Source organism: Geotrypetes seraphini, chromosome 5 (genome assembly GCF_902459505.1).
Source record: "Geotrypetes seraphini chromosome 5, aGeoSer1.1, whole genome shotgun sequence".
NCBI classification, from domain to species: Eukaryota; Metazoa; Chordata; class Amphibia; order Gymnophiona; family Dermophiidae; genus Geotrypetes; species Geotrypetes seraphini.
This window is the reverse complement of record NC_047088.1, coordinates 111,385,670-111,407,349: the sequence shown is the minus strand read 5'-3', so window position 1 is coordinate 111,407,349 and position 21,680 is coordinate 111,385,670. Positions and strand designations below refer to the sequence as shown.

The window sequence follows — 21,680 nt, the reverse complement described above, 5'->3', positions numbered from 1 at the left end:
TGATATACCACTTTTTCTGCGGTTGTTTATTAGCAAAACAGTCAATATTCTGTACCATCTGCTAAAAAGAGATTAAGTTCTTACCTTGACAGTATCTTTGACAGTAGATAGGGATGGAATGCCAAACCATAGGGCTGTCCATGCCTGCTCGCAAGCATTCTGCAGAAGATGTCAATCACAGCTTTTCAGCTCCTCCTCTTTCAGTTCATACCAAAGCCAGCAACAGCCCTACAGAAGACGACAGGATAAGGAGGTGTTGGAGTTTTGGCCAGTGCTCTAATAATTACTTGTAATAAAATGCTCAGGTGTCTAGGGGGCACTGCAACAAATAATAAATCCCAGAGAACAACGTTTTGCTTTCCAATTCGCTTATAGGCAATGACCACACTGTCCTGAAAGCAATTATCTTTATTAGGTGGTTATCCCTACAGAAAACACACTTGCCCCTTTGTACAGGAAAGGCACAACTTAATTACATGCATGCATAGGTGAATATTCATAAATGAACACAATAACACTGAAAAATGTACACTAATTATAATACTGTAATAGACTATGCAAAGAGGTTACTAAGAGCAAAGAACACAACTAGCAATTTACCACTGAACTAAGCACCAAGCCATGTGAACACATAAGGCCAGAAAGAATGGCGTAAATCTATCTAACTCCAGCCCTTTAGGAAGGAATATCGGCTCACTGTCATAAGTGGCGGCTTTCACCATTTGATGCTTCCCTCAACTGGCAGGGAGCTGGGGCCTGCTCTATCGTGGGTTGTCAGACTGAATAAGACCCTCTGCTGGTTTAGTCCTGAGCAGGATGCAAACCAGATTAAACAGCTGTAAGTCTTTTGATGACCAGAGATGCAGCCACTCTCTGGAAGGGTACAATCTCAGACTGGGTCTTCCCCCTAGTGCAGGGAAATACAAGGAGACTGATTCAGGGCAGCCAAGGTATTCACCCGAGTCTCTTCTCTCAGCTGGCTTAGTCTCTTCCCATCAATGCCAATCTTCTCTCCTGCACACACTTGAAGTTATCTTTTAAACACCTCTCCCAACCAACTCTCCGAGACTGCTCAAAACCTTTCTTCTTATCCTTTTCCCTCTACCAAAAAGCTATCTTTAACCAATAATCTCCTTGTTACCAGGCAGTTTTTCCTCACATACCGAAGTGTCCTGCATTTCTGCAAGGTCCAATGTCATCATAAATTGTCCTGGAGATAATAATAATTTTATTTTATATACTGCCATACCCAAAAAGTTCTAGGCGGTTCACAACAGTTAATTGTAATACAAACAATGCAAATCATTGAGAATCAACAAATTATGTGCATACAATATAGGAAAAATGCATACATGCCATATAAAAAGGGTACAACAATCTTAAAGAATAAAAAAGTTATAATGATAAAATATGTTAAGAACCCAGCCTGTTAAATAATTGAGGTTTTATCTGCTTTCTAAAATCAAGATAAGAGGCATCAAGCACAATTTTGGCAAGCCATGAATTCAATTTTATAACCTTTTATAATGACATAATTTTAATGAGGGAAAAGCAAACAAGTGTATTCTTCGAGAGCTCTTATTGTTATAACTCAAAGTAAAGTGGGGGTTGAGATAATTTGGCAACATACCAAATACTGTTTTGTAGCAGATGCATAAGAACTTGAACAGAACTCTGGATTCCAATGACAGCCAATGTAGCTTTTGGTAGAAAGGGGTAACATGTTGCATATATCTGGGCACCTTTAAGAAAATTATCAGGAAATTGAGGATGGTTCTGAATATGGCCGTCCGTCTTATTTTCGGCCTGAAGGGGTCTCAAAGTCCCTCCTTGAGGGCTGCAATCCAGTCGGGTTTTCAGGATTTCCTCAATGAATATGCATGAGATCTATGTGCATGCACTGCTTTCAATGCATATTCATTGGGGAAATCCTGAAAACCCAACTGGATTGCGGCCCTCAAGGAGAGATTTTGAGATCCCTGCACTAACGTATCCCGAATGGCACTCCGAAGCTTCAGCTTCCTGGATTCCGGTAGGAACACCTGGTTCCTGCCCGTGTGGAACCGGACTCCCAGGTACTCCAAGTCCTGCGTCCGCTTGAGCTGACTCTTCTTGAGATTGATCACCCTGTCATGACTTTCCAATAAATGTACCACCTGGAGAACCACCTTGCGGCATTCCTCCAGCGAGGGAGCTCTGATCAGCCAGTCGTCGAGGTATGGATGAACTAGCACCACCATGACTTTGGTGAAGGATCTGGGCGCCGATGCCAATCCGAAGGCAGCGCCGCAAACTGAAGTGTCTCTCCAGAATGTGGAATCTCAGCAACCTCCTGTGGTCCGGAAAGATCGGGATGTGGAGGGACACTTCCGTGAGATCCAAGGAAGCCAAAAACTCCCCAGGCGCCACTGCCACCACAACGGAACGCACTGTTTCCATTCGGAAACGTGGAACCCACAGGAAGGCATTCACTGCCTTCAGGTCCAGAATTGGTCTGCAATCTTTGGAGTCTTTCTTTGGCACAATGAAGTATATTGACTATCTCCTGAAGCCCAAGTCTCCGCTTGGAATGGGCTCTATGGCCGCCACATCCAGCAACCTGCCCTACCGTGGCTCGCACCTTGCTGGCTCTGTATGGATTTCTGTCCGGAGAAGACAGGAAGAAGTCCAGCAAAAGTTGGAAAAACTGCAGTCGAAGGCCCTTCCTGAGCACCTCGAGGACCCACTGGTCCAAAGTTATCTTCTGCCATTCAGGAAGGAAGGCTGAAAGTCACTCCCCGATGCGGGGGGAAGGCATCATAATTTTCTCTTGGGAAGGACAGGAGGATGGGAGTTGGAAGACTGTTGGCGCATTGCACCTCCAAAGTGAGGTCTGGAGGGAACTCCGTAATGCTGTCCCATCGCCGGGGGCCTGGAGTATTGCGAAGTGTGCTGGTAGGGCTGAAAATTCGGCCATCCCATACCTCTGGTTAGATTAGGCTTAGAGCCAGGGGTACCTTAGGCTTTCAGTCCTGAACACTGGCCATAAGGTCATCCAGACCCTGGCCAAACAAGAACAAATCTTTAAAAGGTAACCTGCTTAGTGTAGCCTTAGAGGAAGAATCACTCGACCACTGGCGAATCCATAGCATTCGCCAGGCGGACACAGAATAAGCTCCCAGCTTAACAAAAACTTTCAAGATGTCATACAGTGCGTCTGCCAAATAATTCACCCCGGAAACCAGGAAGTCGAGTTCACGAATGACATCCTCCTCAGTATCCTGGCAGAGCTTGGTGTGACATGCCTGGGCCAGGAAGGAAGTGACCGCTGCAGCTCGCACTCCCGCAACAGAATCAAAAAGATGCTTGAGAACAAAATCCACTCTTCTGTCCTGAACACCCTTCAGAACAATTCCTCCGTCCGAGGTTTAAAGAGGTACGCTTAGTGACCTGAGCCACAGCCGAATCCATCTTTGGTGGGACTAATAATAATAATGATAATAAACTTTATTCTTTTATACCGTCACACCATTTAGTTCTAGGCGGTTCACATTCAAGAGAGATTGAACAGTTCAGTGATAATACATTCTTAGAGAATACAGAGTATAATTGACTAAGCACTTGGGAACTCAGACGCCATGGGATATAACTTTGCCATGGCCCTAGCACACTTCAGGGAATCCTCAGGAACTCCTAGACTTCCAAGAGCATTTCCGCCAAATCTGTATTGTCCGGAAATGCAGCAGATAGCGGGGGCTTAGAGCTCATGACTGAACATTCTGCCTGAACTGCTTGGTCTGAATCAAGTTTCAGTGTCTGCAATAACTCTGAAATAAGGTCGAGTAGGCGGCTAGACTTGACGAGCCTGAGCACTGCCTGGTCATCCCTCGGGTCCCAGAATCCACAGTTCTGGGTATCCTCGAGATCCGCCAGATTTGCCATGTCTGCGGAGGCTGCTGAGGAAACATGCAATTGCAAAGACACAGAAACCAAAGCAGAAACAGAAGCAATGGCGGGCACCTGCTGCCGGCTTTCTGGAGCCCCAGCAAAGTGACAAATTGACATGCTGGACTCCAAAGGCAGAACAGACCTCTGTACTGGAGTCTGAGTGGGAAAGACATCATATCCACAAATTCCGGAGGAAAATAGTCACTGGCGGCAAGAGCTGGTCTGCGGGACTCAGATTTGGAATGCTTAGAATATTTATGAGACTTTTCGCTGGAACTGTGCTTGTGTTTAGCGGAAGCGCCCTCCACGCCCAATTTAGGCATCCCGGACACAGCGATAGCATCTCCGGTGGAATCGGAGAAAGGTAGGGCCTCTCCGGAGTGAAGTGCGGGATCCACGCACAGTTCATATGCCTCGTGGGCCGCGGCTCACGTGATACATGGCTGCGAATCCGCCAACCAGACATCCACCACATTTACGGCATGAATCCCCCCAAAATTGCCAAACTCAAGAGGCACACAGACACCACTTCAAAGACATGTACTGCAATGCATTTCAATGGCAGCCATCTATACACAGTCAAGCACAGGAAGTCAGGAGGACCTCAGGAGCTGATAAAACTGGATTTTCAGGTCTTCTGACCGCCTCACCTTCCCTGTCACCTCAGATCACGACCACCAGGATCTCTCAGGGGATTTAGGGAAGACACGCGGTCTGATCCCGGCGTACCTCCATGGAACTGCAGCAGCCTGCGCTCTACCCCTTTGCGGACAAACCCGGGGAGAGATGGCTTCCGATCTATGGAAACCCGATCTGATCTGCAAACTGTCTAAGGGGCTTACTTCAGGTTCTGCTAACAGGGCACCCCCAGAAGCAGATAATTTTTAAGTAAAAGTCTGTGATCTCTCGCCAAAAGATCACTCTCCCCGAGTGAATCCGCAGTACTTGGGCAATACCTGCGGCACAGAACAAAATAAAAGACTAGGAATTGAGAAAAAAATTCACGAGCAGAAGAAACTATAAGTCAGCAGCTAGGCTGCAGAAACAAACTGAGCTGGGAGGGGAGTGTCTGGAGAGGTGACTTAGGAGAGGGGGATGGATTTATTTGTAAATTCTGCAGCCAAGACTAGAATAGATGTACGACATCTAAGGTGAAGCTTCCAGAGGTTATTGTCCAAGAACTTGGCTTTCCATCAGTTAAGAGAATCAAAACTATATTCAACTTTTGCAAATCTTTTGCTTTTCTATTTTCAAAAATTTGGAATGCACTTCCTTTGGAGATTACGGTAGGTTACTCATTTAACAACTTTTCGAAAAATGTTAAAAACTTATCTATTTCAAAAATCTCTGGTTGATTCTTCTGTTCTAAGATAATTTTTGGAGTAGAATTATCTTATTCTCTAGCTGAATTTGCTTTTTGTGCTTTCAATGGCGTGGGGGGGTATAGAGTGAGCATCCTTCTCTTCAATGAGTAGAAACTGCGGCCAGGTTTTGTGTGGGGTATCCTTCCTCCCTTTATAGACACGCCCTTTTTCAGTGGGTGTGCTTGGTCAGTCTTACTGATAAGAGATAGGGATGGGATTGGGGAGAGAGGAAGGGAGAGTATTGAGGGGTGTTGATTTTTTTTTTTGTTTGCCTGCTTTCTTTTTTTATTTTTGTTTCCTCTCTCCAGGGCTTTTATAGCAGTATGTTCTGATTTGGATTGATGGGTGAGATCCACTTTATGTACATTAATGTGCGAGGTTTGAATGTTTCCACTAAGCGACAATTTTTGTTTTGGGAGGCCCTTAGGTTGGAAAGTGGATGTGTTGTTTATTCAAGAAACGCATCTGTTTTCTTGCCATGAACATGTGTGCTTTATCATAAAAAATTTCTACATTTATCTTTGGCTTCTAATTGCAAACAGCATAAATGCAAAGGGGTGAAAATTTTGTGGTCCAAACAATTGCCTTGGCAGCTGATATCTCAGACCCAAGATAAGGAGGGGCGTTACATATTGCAATTTAATAATTGCAAATACATTTTATTGAATCTGTATATGCCAAATGGCCAGGGGGCTTTTTTAGATAAAGTCTCCCATATTTTGGCAGAAGGCACATTGCTAATCGGGAGGGGGGAGTTTAATCTTACATTAAACCCTAGTCTTGCCACTTTAGATCTAGTCGATCCCTGGAAACTTTTACACACCACAGAAAGGGATTACATTCATTGCTCCAGAGCACACAACACCCAATCTAGAATAGACTATATTCTTACCACGAGAGGGGCCTTTCTGAATGTAGATGCAGCAATGATAGGCCCGGCTGTAATTTCTGATCATGCGTTGATTTGGATTGATGTGAATGTGGGTTTTAGTATGAGTGGTCCAGTACGCTGGCGTTTTCCTAGTTATTTATTTTCTGATGACCATTTCAAAACTTATTTAGTATCCAAGTGGGAAGAATTTCTTGAATTCAATGATCAGCACTGCAATAATCTGATGCTGTTTTGGAACACTGCTAAGGTAGTGCTCAGAGGAGATTGTATAGCTTATGTTGTAGCTCGAAAAGGACTTAGCAATAGCCAAACGCCATTATACACAAGACCCGACACGAACTAATAGGGAACGCTTAATTTCGGTGGAATCGACTCTTAATTCCTATATACATGAGCATACAGTCAAAATGCTTTTATATCAAAAATATCGTTACCACTGCTACGGCAATCGTGCTGTGAAGTTGTTGGAACGGCTGACTTCCAAGGCCCGGGGACATCGATATGTGTTGGGATTGAGGGATGATATGGGACGTTTGAAACATTCTATTGCTAATATTGCTCAGACTTTTCAACCTCATTTTCAGAAGATATATGGTCGCCAGGACTCGGGAGCTGTGCCCCTTATTAGGGACTATCTAGCAGATTCCGGTTTATTACCGCTCTCTGACCCAGATGTAGAATATCTTAATGAACCCATTACCCCTAAAGAATTGCAAAACGCAATCCAACGCCAAAGAAATTTTTCTGCTCCAGGGCCAGACAGCTTTACAGCAGAATTCTATAAGCTTTTATCAATTCAGCTTGGTCCCTTTTTACGGGACTACTATTCTCAGGCCATACAGGAAGAACACTTTCCCATAGAAGCAAATGAGGCATTAATTAATCTGATATTGAAACCAGGAAAGGAGAGCACTGCTCCCGAGTCCCATCGTCCCATTTCTCTTTTAAATGTGGATATTAAAATTATTTCTAAAATATTAGCCGATAGACTAGCCATTCTTCTCCCTAATATTATTGCACCGGCACAGGTAGGTTTTGTGAAAGGTAGACAGGCGGTGCATAATGTGCGCAAGGCCCTGTTATCACTAGCACATACGCAATCTCATAATATCCCAATGATGCTGCTTAGTCTAGACGCCACCCTAGCTTTCGATCAAGTCAATTGGACTTATTTATTTGAGGTGTTGGAATTTATGGGAATGACAGGTTGGTATGCCAAAGCAATACACACGTTGTACTCGACTCCGAGGGCGAGATTGCTTGTTAATGAGATTATTACAGATCCTATTCTAATTGAAAGAGGTACCCGACAGGGGTGCCCTTTGTCTCCGCTCCTATTTTTGTTGTATTTGGAACCATTCCTTCGGACAGTGTCTCTGGACCCCGACATAGTGGGAGTGGACTTTGGGGACCACACTATAAAAGTGTTAGCTTTTGCAGATGATTTATTATTAACCCTGACCAACCCCGCTCATTCTATTGCTCATCTTCTGCAGGCGCTACGGGAATTTAGATTCTACTCGGGCTTTACTTTAAATTATCAGAAATCTATAGCTTTAGCTAGTCCGGCGACCCTACAGCAGACATGGGTGGGAGAGTTTCCTTTTACATGGGCGACGACATCGATTCAATATTTGGGAATTTGGATTCCCAGAAATCTCAAGACTCTTTATGACAGTAATATTACTTCACTGATGCAAGACACTTTACAAAACCTACACAACTGGTCCTCTTTCCCACTCTCAGTAGCGGGGCGGGAAGCCCTTTTTAATATGGTACTCTTTCCCAAATGGTTATATCGTTTTCAGGTGCTCCCATTGCTCCAATCCTATACTCATAATGCACGTTTAACCAAAGGTTTACAATGTTTCCTCTGGGGTGGTAAACGACCCCGCATGCAATTTCTTAGGATATGCTTACCTAGGGATAGGGGGGGTTATGGTTTATTGAATGTCCATTGGTACGCTATGGCATGCCAGATGAGACATACAGTGGTACCTCGGTTTACGAGTGTTTTGCAAGACGAGCAAATCATTTGCAAAATCGGTGCCTCGGAAACCGAACATGGCTCGATTTACGAGCACCCCCCCCCCCGGCAATCCGGCACCCCCCTTGCGATCCGGCACCCCCCCGCCACGACCCCCCCCCCCCGACACAATTGGGCACCCCCTGCCGCTTCTTACCCTCATCTGGGCACTCTTGAAAATCGGCCTTCTCCTCTGCTGGGCCTTGAGCATCTGAGCATGCTCAAGGTTTGCGAGTTCACATTTTAACATGAACGTGAACTCGCAGGCCTTGAGCATGCTCAGATGCTCAAGGCCCAGCAGAGGAGGAGGCCGATTTTCAAGAGTGCCCAGATGAGGGTAAGAAGCGGCAGGGGGGTGCCCAATTGTGTCGGGGGGGGGATGTCGGATCGTGGCGGGGGGTGCCCAATCGTGGCGGGGGGGGTCGGATCGTGGCGGGGGGGTGCCCAATCGTGGCGGGGGGCGGATCATGGCGGGGGGGTGCCTGATCACGGGGGGGGGCTTTCGAGGGGAGCAATGCCGGTTCTCGGGGGGGGAATGCATCAAAGCGAGTTTCCATTATTTCCTATGGGGAAACTTGCTTTGATAAACGAGCATTTTGGATTACGAGCATGCTCCTGGAACGGATTATGCTCGTAATCCAAGGTACCACTGTATTAATGATTGGTTTAGGGGGACATCTGATTTCACTGCTACTCCGTTGGAGTTATCCTTGTTGACTCCGTACCATGTAAGCTATTTCTTGCATGCGGCGGACCCACAGATATGTCCGTTGGTGTCTCCCTACCCGATATTTGTGCCGGCACGGCACACCTGGAAGTGGGTCTGTAAAACTGCAAAGTTGTCTTCTGGGATTTCCTTATATTTACCTATCCAGGGCAATGGAGCTTTTCAGCCTGGACTGCAAAATACATCCTTCCAGAGGTGGAGTACGCTGGGATTACAATATCTTTTTCACTTGTTTCTGGAAGAGGGGAGAATAGCCACCTTTGCGGAATTACGACAGTCATTTGATTTACAGCCTACTGACTTTTTTGCTTATTATCAGATCCAACATTACGCTCAATCTCTACCTGGGGAACACCTTACCGAAGATATTCGGGATGTCCTCTCGAAACTCTTCAGCCTTTCTGCACAACAGAGGATTCCTCTTCGTTTTCACATTGTGGGGATCCGGGACTGTCAACCTGGCTCAAATTTGGACATCTTAGCGACAGCATGGGCAGAGGACTTGCAATGCACTCTAACGGACCAGCAGCTGCAGCGGGTTTTGAAACAAATTCAGAAGGTTTCTCCTAATATTACTCATTGGGAAATGCAATTGAAGATAGTCTTGAGACTCTATATTCCACCGGAACGCGCAGCTCGGATGGAGATTACTGCGTCTCATTCCTGCCTGAAATGTGATCAGGCTCATGCTTCCTTGGGACATATGCTCTGGACCTGCCCCAAAATTCTACAGTTTTGGAGACATTTAGGACATTACATTACGATGCTATGGGGGAGGCGATGACTCCCGCAACCAAGAGCACTTTTCGGATACTACATTATAGCATCGCCCAAACCTAAGGGTATGGCTTTCGTAACCAGAGTGCTATTGATGGGGAAAAAAGCAATACTTACTAACTGGCTGTCCCGCCTCCCCCGTCTTATGTAGAGTGGCGATCCTGATGATAATCCATGCTACACTGGAACGGAGACTGGTGGGAGACTTGGATCGTGGACTAGGTCGGCGATTCAGTCACACCTGGGAATGTTTCTGGCAGGATCTCACTCCACATGCCCGCAGCAGATTATTGAACCTCTAAGTTTGACTCTTGCTCTCAGTTTTTGTTGTGGCACTGGCCTCCTGGGGTGGGGAGGGATAGTGGGGGTGGAGGGGGGGTTTGATTGAAGTTCTGTTTTAGTGATAACTCCACCACCTCAATCCGCTATGCACAACAGGATCGGCGTAGATTGTATCATTTTCTCGACCAGTGGGGTGTAATAGATATCTGGTAGTGGTTTAACCCCGGCGTTAAGGATTACACCTTTTTTTCGCCTAAACATACCTCACACTCTAGAATTGACATGTGGTTTAGTTTCTCACAGCTTTTAGGTCAAATTCAAAAGGTGAACATTCATCCTAATACATGGACTGACCATAGAAACATAGAAGATGATGGCAGAAAAGGGCCATAGCCCATCAAGTCTGCCCACTCCAATGACTTGATTTTAACCTCCTAGAGATCCCACATGTGTATCCCATTTCCTCTTAAAATCCAGCACGTTGCTGGCCTCAATCACCTGACGTGGAAGATCATTCCAATGATTAACCACCCGTTCGGTGAAGAAATACTTCCTGGTGTCACCGTGAAATTTCCCCTGATTTTCAGCAGATGCCCTCTTGTGGCCGAGGGACCTTTAAGAAAGAAAATATCATCCTCCACCTCAATACGGCCCGTGATATATTTAAACGTCTCTATCATGTCTCCTCTCTCTCTACGTTCCTCAAATGAGTATAGCTGCAATTTATTCAGCCTTTCCTCATATGGGAGATCTTTGAGTCCTGAGACCATCCTGGTGGCCATTCGTTGAACCGACTCAACTCTCAACACATCTTTTTGGTAATGTGGCCTCCAGAATTGTACAGAATATTCCAGATGAGGCCTCACCATGGATCTGTACAACGGCATTATAACTTTGGGCTTCCTGCTGATAAAACTTCTACGGATACAACCCATCATTTGTCTTGTCTTCGATGAAGCCTTCTCCACTTGATTGGCAGTCTTCATGTCTTCGCTAATGATCACCCCCAAATCACGTTCTGCCTTAGTCCTAACTAAGGTTTCACCATTTAGTGTGTAAGTTCTGCACAGATTCCTGCTGCCAAGGTGCATGACCTTACATTTTTTAACATTGAAGCTCAGCTGCCAAGTCGAGGACCAATGTTCCAATAGAAGTAGGTCCTGCATCATACTGTCTGGAAAAGTGCTCTTACTTACTATGTTGCATAGTTTGGCGTCATCGGCGAATAATGTGATTTTACCCTGAAGCCCCTGAGTCAGATCTCCTACGAATATGTTGAAAAGGATCGGGCCCAAGACTGAGCCCTGCGGCACTCCACTGGTCACCTCCGACGTTTTTGAAGGGGCACCATTCACCACCACTCTCTGAAGTCTACCGTTTAGCCAATCATTGACCCATGCAGTTAGTGTTTCTCCCAGTCCCAGTCCCATTGCTCAATAGTCTGCGGTGTGGGACGCTATCAAAAGCTTTACTAAAGTCCAAGTACACGACGTCTAGGGACTCTCCCACATCCAGCTTCCTTGTTACCCAGTCAAAGAAGCTAATTATATTGGATTGGCAGGACCTTCCCTTGGTAATCCATGTTGGCGGGGATCCCGTAGATTCTTCTCGTCCAGGATCGTATCTAATTTATGCTTAATTAGTGTTTCCATGAGTTTACTCACTATGGATGTGAGACTCACTGGTTTGTAATTCTCAGCCTCTGTCCTGCAGCCCTTTCTGTGGAGTGGGATGACATTAGCTGTTTTCCAGTCCAAGGGGACTCTTCCCATACTCAAGGAAAGATTGAAGAGCACGGATAACGGCTCTGCCAGGACATCACACAGCTCTCTAAGCACCCTGGGGTGTAGATTGTCCGGTCCCATGGCTTTGTTCACTTTGAGTCTTGATAGTTCGCAGAAGACGCTGCTGGGTGTAAACTCGAAATTCCAAAACGGGTCTTCTGAGCTTTGCCTTGCTTGCAACTATGGACCGGACCCCGGCGCCTCGCAGGTAAAGACTGGCCTCGCAGGTAAAGACTGAGCAGAAGTATTTGTTTAGTAGCTCGGCTTTATCGGAATCTGATTCTGCATAAGTCCCATCTGCTTTCTTAAGGCGTACTATCCCATCTGTGTTTCTTTTCCTATCACTGATGTACCTGAAGAAGGATTGGCGTCATCGGCGAATAATGTGATTTTACCCTGAAGCCCCTGAGTCAGATCTCCTACGAATATGTTGAAAAGGATCGGGCCCAAGACTGAGCCCTGAGGCACTCCACTGGTCACCTCCGACGTTTTTGAAGGGGCACCGTTCACCACCACTCTCTGAAGTCTACCGTTTAGCCAATCTCCCTTACTTTTCAACATCTTTCTTTCACCGCTATTAAGCCTAAGTCAGGGGTGTCCAATGTCGGTCCTCGAGGGCCGCAATCCAGTCGGGTTTTCAGGATTTCCCCAATAAATATGCATGAGATCTATTTGCATGCACTGCTTTCAATGCATATTCATTGGGGAAATCCTGAAAACCCGAATGGATTGCGGCCCTCGAGGACCGACATTGGACACCTCTGGCCTAAGTCAATCAATAGGCTTTACTGTATATGCTTACGCCGACGACATCCAATTAACTCATCCTTTTAACCCCGAAAATCCCAACAAAATATCTATAATTTATTAGAAAAAATAAAAAATTGGCTCACGCAAAACAGACTAGCCTTAAACATAACAAAAACTAAGGCATTATTTTTCCCAATGAAACAGGGACTAGAACTATCGGCCCCATTTTTAATAGATAATACAATTATAACTTTAGTATCATCACTAAAGATACTAGGGGTCATCATCGATGACAAATTTTCCTATCAAGAACACATTAGTAATACAGTTAAATGTTGCTTCTACCGTTTGCGTTTGATTCGCTCCATGTCCAAATTCCTAGAACCCAAATCTTTAAATATTTTGATACATTCTCTTGTCATCGCTAAGCTTGACTATTGCAATTCCCTATTGTTAAACATTACGCAAAAGGAAAAAAAACACTTACAAATAATCCAGAACACTGCAATTAAAATTATTCATAATGGAAAAAAATATGACCATGTAACTCCTTTTCTTATAGATTCGCACTGGCTTCCCATTAATCAACGCGTAACATATAAAATATTGCTTCTAGTATTTAAAACATTATCCACCAACGAACCTCAATTTATCGACCGACTACTAATTCCATACAACACGACTCGTTCTCTTCGTTCCACAACTCAAGGGTTGCTTATGGTTCCTTCTTTAAAAGTTATTGGAACCAGACGTCATGATATTTTCTCAGTAATGGCCCCTCTTACCTGGAATTCCCTTCCTTTATATATAAGAGAAACAAAAGACCTCAAAATATTCAAAACCCATTTAAAAACTTTTCTTTTTAAAGCTTCTTTTAATCTTTAAACAAAATTTTTCCTAATAATTTTACCCCAAACCTCATGTTTTTCCCTTACTTGGCTTTTCCTTTCTTCTCATCTGAAGAACAACAATTTTGTAACTTTTACCCTCCTTTTTTCCTTTCCACATGTGCCTGAGTATGTTTGTTTTGTCAGTTTGTTTTTTCCCCTTTTTTTAAAAACTGTACAATTTATATTTTATTGTTAATCGCTTAGTATGTAATAAGCGATTCATCAAACTTGATTAAACTTGAAACTTGATTTATCCCCTTTCTTAACGTCCTTAGCTAGATTATCTTCTATTCGAAGCTTGGCCTCTCTGACTGCCGTTTTGACAGCTTTGGACCTGGCCAGATAGTCTTCTTTTGCCTCTCCTCTTCCTGATTGTTTGTAGGAAACAAATGCTTTTTTCTTTTTTTTTAATGAGGTCCGAGATTTCTGTAGTGAACCACTGGGGTCTGTTATTTCTCCGTCGTTTCCTTACTGTTTTTATTTAGCGATTTGTTGCTTCATGTAGGGTAGATTTCAGGTTTGACCTCATAGCCTCTACATTATTGGTTTCAGCTTGGTCTTGCAGCGCCCAACGGACAAAATCTCCCATGCGTTTGAAGTCAGTGCCCTGAAAGTTGAGGACCTTTGTTGTTGTGTTTGATCTGGTGAAACCTTTCCTAAGGTTGAACCAAACCATGTTATGGTCACTGAAGGCCAGCGTCTCACCTACCGAAACTTCCGATACGCTTTCTCCGTTGGTGAGTACCAGGTCCAGTATCGCCTGGTCCCTAGTGGGCTCCAATACCAATTGTTTGAGCCGTCCACCCTTTATGGAGGTTAACAACCTTCTGCTGCCGCTGGTTGTTGCGGAAAGTGCGTTCCAATCTGCATCGGGCATATTGAAGTCCCCTAACGGTACTGTGTCCCCACGCAAAGTGATGTTTTCTATGACTTCGATTAATTCCATATCCTTGTCTTCTTGTTGTCTTGGTGGTCTGTATACCACACCAAGATACAGGCATTTTTCGTTTCCTCTAGCCAGGTTCACCCATAGGGATTCCCCGGTGTACTTGACATCTGTGATTATGGTAGTTTTGATGTCTTCTCTAGTGCATAGAGCTACCCCTTCTCCTAACTTGCCCTCCCTGTCTCGATGAAGTAAGTTGTAACCCGGTATAACCATATCCCACCCGTGTGAGTCCGTGAACCAAGTCTCGGATATCGACACTACGTCTAAGTCAGTGTTCATTATTTCCGTCTCTAAATCCAGAATTTTATTGCCCAAACTGTGTGCATTGACATACATAGCCCTCCATACCTTATATTTACTAAGACCCTGTGCAGAGTTTCCTGCCTGAGTTAGTGTGACCCCTAATGTATTGTTTTCAGTGTGTGTACTTACCTCATACTCAGAGTGGCGACTCACCTCCTCAGGATAGTTACTTACTGCTCCGGAGTGTGAGTGGGTACCCTCCCCCTACTTACCTAGTTTAAAGCCCTTTGAAGTAGGCGGGTTAGTTGATGTCTGAAGACGTTCTTACCTCTTCTAGTCAGGTGGAGTCCGTCTGGTCCCTGAAGTCCCTGCAGTGCCTCTCCATGGTCTAGAAATCCAAAGTTCATCTCCTTGCACCATCCGTGTAGCTACTCGTTAGTCCACTGGATATGCTCTTCCCAGGCTCTACCCTTGCCTCTTACTGGGAGGATCAATGAGAAGACCACCTGCGCTCCCAACCGCCTCAGCTTCTCACCCAGGGCTCCAAAGTCTTTGGGTATGTTCTCCGGGGTGTTCCTGGCAGTGTTGTTCGTCCCGACGTGGATGAGAAGCATGGGGAAGTGGTCCTGGGGTTTGAGAAGTCTATCCAGACAGGTGATGACATCCCAGATTCTGGCTCCAGGCAGACAGCAAACTTCCCTTGATTGCATATCCGGTCTGCAGATTGGTCCCTCGGTGCCCCTCTGCATGGAGTCCCCAATAACTACCACCCTGCGCTTCTTTGGGGGGGAGCCGTTTAGTCGTCCCTGGAATTGGAGTCATGTGTTGGACATCTTCCTGTACCTCATCGGCAGTCCCTTCCTGTAAGATCTGGAATCTGTTCCTCAGGGTGATTTGTGGGGTTGATGTAAAACTGCCCTGTTTGAGAGAAAAGGAAGAAGAAGAAGAAACTGAGAAAGGGGGGGTCTTCTGTGCTTGCCTGTGGAGGAGGTTACCAGCTGCCAGGAATCGGAGTCCCCAGCCATTTCCTGTACCCCAATCATTGGTTTCAAAGCTGAGGGTTTAGGTGTCACGAGGATGGACTTGTCAGGTGCCTGCTCGGTGATTCGGGACAGCTCCTGGACGACTCCAGGATGAAGGCCTCATCCTCTCTGATGCTTCTCAGGCGCCTCACCTCCTCCCTTAGGCTCATCAGTTCCTGTAAGATGTCTCCTTCCAGCTGTCCAACGTCCTCTGTCTGTGTAGAGACTGTAGTGTACTGCTGGGGGGGGATAGCCTCGGTCTGCACACAGGCCTCTGTCCACCGTCCAGGGTCATCCTCCGTCTGTATGTAGGCCGTGGTCATCCCCTGGATCCCTTCGGCGACTGGAATGCTGGTCTTTATTGTAGTCCTGGTGCTTCTTGTTCTCCCTGCCATTTTCAAGTTATTTAGGTATGCCTGCTTGTTAGTAGAGAACTGCACGGAAACGGGGACGACGGGAATCCCGCGGGGATCCCGCGGGTTCCCCCTTCGGATCCCGGGGATCCCGTGGGGACGCCCCCTAGGGTCGCGGGGATCCCGTGGGGATGCCCCCTAGGGTCGCAGGGATCCCATGGGGATGCCCCTCGTGCTCTTGGGGATCCCGCGGGGTTCAATGCGAGGCTCATCTGATTTTCCTACCTGCCCTGCTGCGAGGCTCCTCTTCCATTTCCTGCCTGCCCTGCTGTAGCACACATAGCCAATCGGAAGTCTTCCCCAATGTCAGCGCTGACGTCGGAGGGAGGGCTTAAGCAAAGCCCTCCCTTCCTCCGACGTCAGCGCTGACATCGGGAAGACTTCCGGTCGGCTTTGTGTGACAGGACAGGTAGGGAAAAGGCAGTGGCGTACCAAAGGGGGGGGCAGTCCGCCCCGGGTGCAGCCATGGGGGGAGAGTGTGCCCAGCAGGTCAGGTCCCCTTACCTTTGTGGCGCTTTCCCCGACTGACAGACAACAGGCCCAGCAGACAAACCTCCCTGCCCTATAGCCGCGAATCTAAATTACCTTCTTACAGCAGCTTCAATACTCCAGCTGCTATAAGAAGGTAATTTAGATTCGCGGCTACAGGGCAGGGAGGTTTGTCGGACTGGGCCTGTTCTGTTGTCAGTCAGCGGGGAAGAACCACAAAGGTAAGGGGCAGGGAGGGAGAAAGGGAGGAAAGGTGGAGTGGAGAAGAAAAGACGCTTAAGGGAAAAGGGTAAAACTGAGGGGGGAGAAGGACGCTGAAAGCACTGGGGAAGACAAAGGGGTGGAGAAGGACGCTGAAAGGACATGGGGAAGACGGGAGGGGGGAGAAGGACGCTGAAAGCACATGGGGATGACAGAGGGGGGAGAAAGACACTGAAAGGACATGGGGAAGATGGGAGGGGGGGAGAAGGACGCTGAAAGCACATGGGGAAGACAGGGGGAAAAGGACGCTGAAAGCACATGGGGAAGACAAAGGGGGGACAAGGACACTGAAAGGACATGGGGAAGACAAAGGGGGGGAGAAGGACACTGAAAGGACATGGGGAAGACGGGGGGGAGAAGGACGCTGAAAGGACATGGGGAAGACAGGGGGGACGAAGGACGCTGAAAGGACATGGGGAAGACAGAGGGGGGAGAAGGACACTGAAAGCACATGGGGAAGACAGAGGGGGGGAGAAGGATGCTGACAGGACATGGGGATGATTGGGGGGAGAAGGATGCTGAAAGGAAATGGGGAAGAGAGAGTGGGGAGAAGACGCTGGCAGGGAAGAAGACAGAGATGCCAGACTATGGGGGGAGCGGAGGGAAGAAGATGGGTGCCAGACCAATTTGGAAGGGGGGAGAAAGGGAGAGGCACAGTAACAGAGCAAATGGAAGATGCAGAGAGAAGAGAGACAGTGGATGGAAGGAATTGAATGAGAACATGAGGAAAGCAGAAACCAGGCAACAAAGGTAGGAAAAAAATTCTTTTTTTTTTTTTTTTTGCTTCAGGATAAAGTAGTATATTAGTTGTGTTGATAAAAATTTATAAACATTAGAGGCTCTGGTAGAAACCCGTTTACAAAGTATGTATTCTTCCCAATTAATATTTCCAAATTAATAAAGTCTTTTTGCTTATTTTTAAATGGGTTTCTACCAGAGCCTTTAATTCAGTAGCATAATTAACTGAAATAACTATTTCTGAAGTTTACAGGGATGGGCGGGGACGGAGGGGATTCCTCGCGGGGACGGGCGGGGACAGAGGGATTCCTCGCGGGGACGGGTGGGGACTGGTGGGAGTCCTCACGGGGATGGAGGGGGGGTCGGGTGGGACTTTGGCGGGGACGGGTGGGATTTCTGTCCCCGCGCAACTCTCTACTTGTTAGTTAGTTGAAAAAGTCTGCCTGTTAGTTTGAGAGTTTGAGAGAAAAGTCTGCCTGTTTGAGAGCTTGAAAGAAAAGTCTGCCTGTTTGAGAGTTTGAAAGAGAAGTCTGCTTGTTAGTTAGTTAGTTTGAGAGTTTGAAGGGTTAGGGTGTCTGAGAAGGTCTGCCTGCTATGTAATTAGAAAGGATATATAATTAGAGATATATAGTTAGAGAGGATTGCCCACTTGTTAGTGAGCTAGAAAGATCTGCTTGTTAGGAGGATTAAAAGATAGATGGAAAGTTTAAGATATACTTTGAGAAAGTCTGTCTCTATTGGTTGTCTGTGGTCTTGCTTTCTGTTTGTTGTCCCCCTGTGAGTTGTGACTCTGCTGGTACTGCTGTGTTTGTGGTTGAGTGTTCGTTCGGGGTGTGTGGTGTGTGGTGTTCAAGAAGTGCTCCCTGATGTGTGGCTAGGTAACTGAACTGGTTACTTATGATTTGGGACTCTCTATAGGGCGGCTTAGCTCCCTGGCTCCTTCGCTAAGGCGAGCGCCTTTGCCGCTCGCCTTCGCCGTACGCCAAATGGCTGCGCGCCGTTAGCTCCCCCCCTTTTAAGGGAGAATCCGGGCGCTCTGATGCTACTGGTGACTCATAGGGGGTGGGCGGAGCTTCCTCTCGCCGCTACCCACTCTGCCTGCCTTCGCCTGCTTTCTCTCCCTCGCATCCTCCTCACACTCTCCTTCACTGTCTCCTCGCTCTCTCTGCTCTCCCGCTGGTGCCTGATTGGGCCTGCTGCCTCCCCGACTCGGCCTGAAGCAAGTGCCCTGGCGCTGCGGTTCTCCTCATTTTAAGGGGGAGTCCGGGCGCTCTGATGCTACTGGTGACTCATAGGGGGTGGGCGGAGCTTCCTCTCGCCGCTACCCACTCTGCCTGCCTTCGCCTGCTTTCTCTCCCTCGCGTCCTCCTCACACTCTCCTTCACTGTCTCCTCGCTCTCTCTGCTCTCCCGCTGGTGCCTGATTGGGCCTGCTGCCTCCCCGACTCGGCCTGAAGCAAGTGCCCTGGCGCTGCGGTTCTCCTCATTTTAAGGGGGAGTCCGGGCGCTCTGACGCTACTGGTGACTCGTAGGGGTGGGTGGAGCTTCCTCTCGCCGCTACCCCACTCTGCCTGCCTTCGCCTGCTTTCTCTCCCTCGCGTCCTCCTCGCACTCTCCTTCACTGTCTCCTCGCTCTCTCTGCTCTCCCGCTGGTGCCTGCTTTTGCCTGCTGCCTCCCCGACTCGGCCTGAAGCAAGTGCCCATGCGGCTATTATTTTCATGCTAACTGTAGGCAGTCGGGAATCTAGATGTAGGCATTCGAATCTCTTCTTAGGGAGCCAGCATGTTTCACAGCTGGAATCCCAGCTTCGGAATTTTTTAGAGCTTAATGATACCTCCAGAATATCAGCCTTCACACTTTGGGAAACCTTAAAAGTAGTCATGAGAAGGTACCTCATTGCTTTGCAAGCGCACGTTGCACGGACTAAACAAGAAGCTGAATTGAGCCCGAGGACGCAAGTGTCCTCCTTAAATTGGGCTTGTAAAGGCCCGGAGGGTACTTACTCCCAAGCTGCAAGCCCAGTTACATAAAACCACTTTACAATTGCATGAACTGGAATTAGTGGATATTGCAGAACTCAATAGAGTGAAACAGGAGCATTTTAGGACTAGCTGATTACTGGCTCACAAATTGAAAAAACATCAAGCTCGACATTGTATTACTGCACTTTTAAATTAAGCTGGAACTCTCCTCACTAATGAGAGTGAGATACAGTGCAAGTTTTCTTCTTTTACCAGCACTTATATACACCCGAATCACCTCCTAATGGAGAAGAGATTGCCTCATTTCTCTACACAATAGAGTTACCTATGATTTCGGGCTCTGATAATGAGGTGTTTTCCATTGCAAATGCAAACAGTGTCTCACTTCCGGCTCACCACACAATTGTTTCCCACGTACTCACCTTTATAGGACCCCCAGGGACCCCTGAAGAAGACTTTTTGTCTAAACATGGACCATGTTGGGTCCTGTATCCCTAGCGGACTAGGTCCTTTAAGGCTCTTATGTGGATGATTTACTTTTATGTGGATGGAATTATTTTATGTGGATGATTTTAGTGTACCTTTGGAACTTTGATACTTTCAAATAAAGACCATTTAGGAACATCGTCACTCCACAGAGTTGTTTTTTTGTTTTGATTTCTCTGGATTTTCTTCTTTGTGGATATTTTGGGGTCAATTCCTTTTGTTTTTTGCTTGTTTTCTCAACCTATAACATATCAAGAAGTGCAAGAGGCCATAACTGCTCTCTCTCTTTCTAAATGCACCAGGCATGGATACACCAATCATTTCTATAAAACTTTTGAGAAATGGCTGACCCCCATCCTGGTCAGGGTGTATAATAGCATTGAGGAGCAGACGGAACTGTCACGGTCCTGGCAGCTTGCAGCAGTGTCTCTTCTGCCTAAGACAGGCAGGGACCCACAGTTGTATGGTTCTTATTGCCCTATTTCATTGCTAGGATCTGACTATAAAATCTATACCAAGATTTTAGCTGCTAGATTACAGGGGGTCTTGCCCCAAATTCTGCACCCTGACCAGACAGGGTTTATTATAGGAAGGAAGACTTTGGATAACATCCGGAGGGACTTACATCTTATTGATATTGCACATCAGCACCAGAGAAGGCCTTTGAAAATCAACACCCATTATACAGAGTCCTTTGTGCTTTTTTGGGGAACTCGACAGGGTTGTGCCATCACCACTATTTTTTGGCTGTCTTTAGAGCCATTAGCCCATCTTATTCGCACTTCTTCCAATATATCGGGCATTTCATTGGGAGGTCATAACCATCAGGTATTGCTCTTTTCGCATGATATTTTAATGACACTAAGCAACCCGAAATGCTCTTTGAATAGTTTGCTTGATTTGTTAGCTCATTATGGCTCAATGTCCAGATTTAAAATTAATATGAATAAATTGGAGATTCTTAATGTTGCATTATCAGATTGAGAGTCGCAACAACTGAAGTCTGAATTTTCCTTTACTTCGGCAACAAAGTATATTTGCTATCTGGGGGTTAATTTGACTTGATCTGCTCAGGACCTTTATAAATATAATTTCCCAGATAAGCTTAAGGATCGATGGGAGGGGATGAGTATTTCTTGGCTAGGCAGAATTAATGCTATCAAGATAGTGGTTTTACATAAATTCATTTATTTGTTTATGGCACTTCCCATCAACATATCTAAAAGTTTCTTTTTTGTTTTAAACAGAAAATTATTTTCATACATCTGGAAGAAGAAACCTCCTTGGGTTAGGCAGGCAATGTTATATCAATCTAAGACTAGGAGAGGAATGGGTCTCTTGCATTTTGCTCTTTATCACCAAGCGGCACAGTTACAGATTGTGGCTGAATGGATACAAGGAATTTCCAAATTTTGGTTATCCTTGGAGCAACAGTTGTTGGAGATGATTCCTCTCTGGGCACTGCCATGGTTACAGTTAGATAGATTGTGCCACTAAACTAAACTAAACCTTGGGTTTGTATACCGCACCATCTCCATGGTCTTGGAGCTCGGCACGGTTTACAGGAATTGTAATGAGAAAGGAACTCCAGGAAAGGGCTAGATGAAGATCGGAGGAGAGAGGGAAGTTAGAGGGCTAGGATGTCAGATGAGGAGGGAGTGTTAGATTTTTGAGAAAA

The 21,680-nt window shown here is 46.3% G+C and overlaps 1 protein-coding gene across 6 annotated transcripts in view; it reads right to left on the bottom strand.

The window, feature by feature from the left end:
* The window catches only part of MEFV (MEFV innate immuity regulator, pyrin), a 125,157-nt gene that overhangs the window by 78,763 nt on the left and 24,714 nt on the right, over positions 1–21,680 (bottom strand). The window lies entirely within an intron of this gene.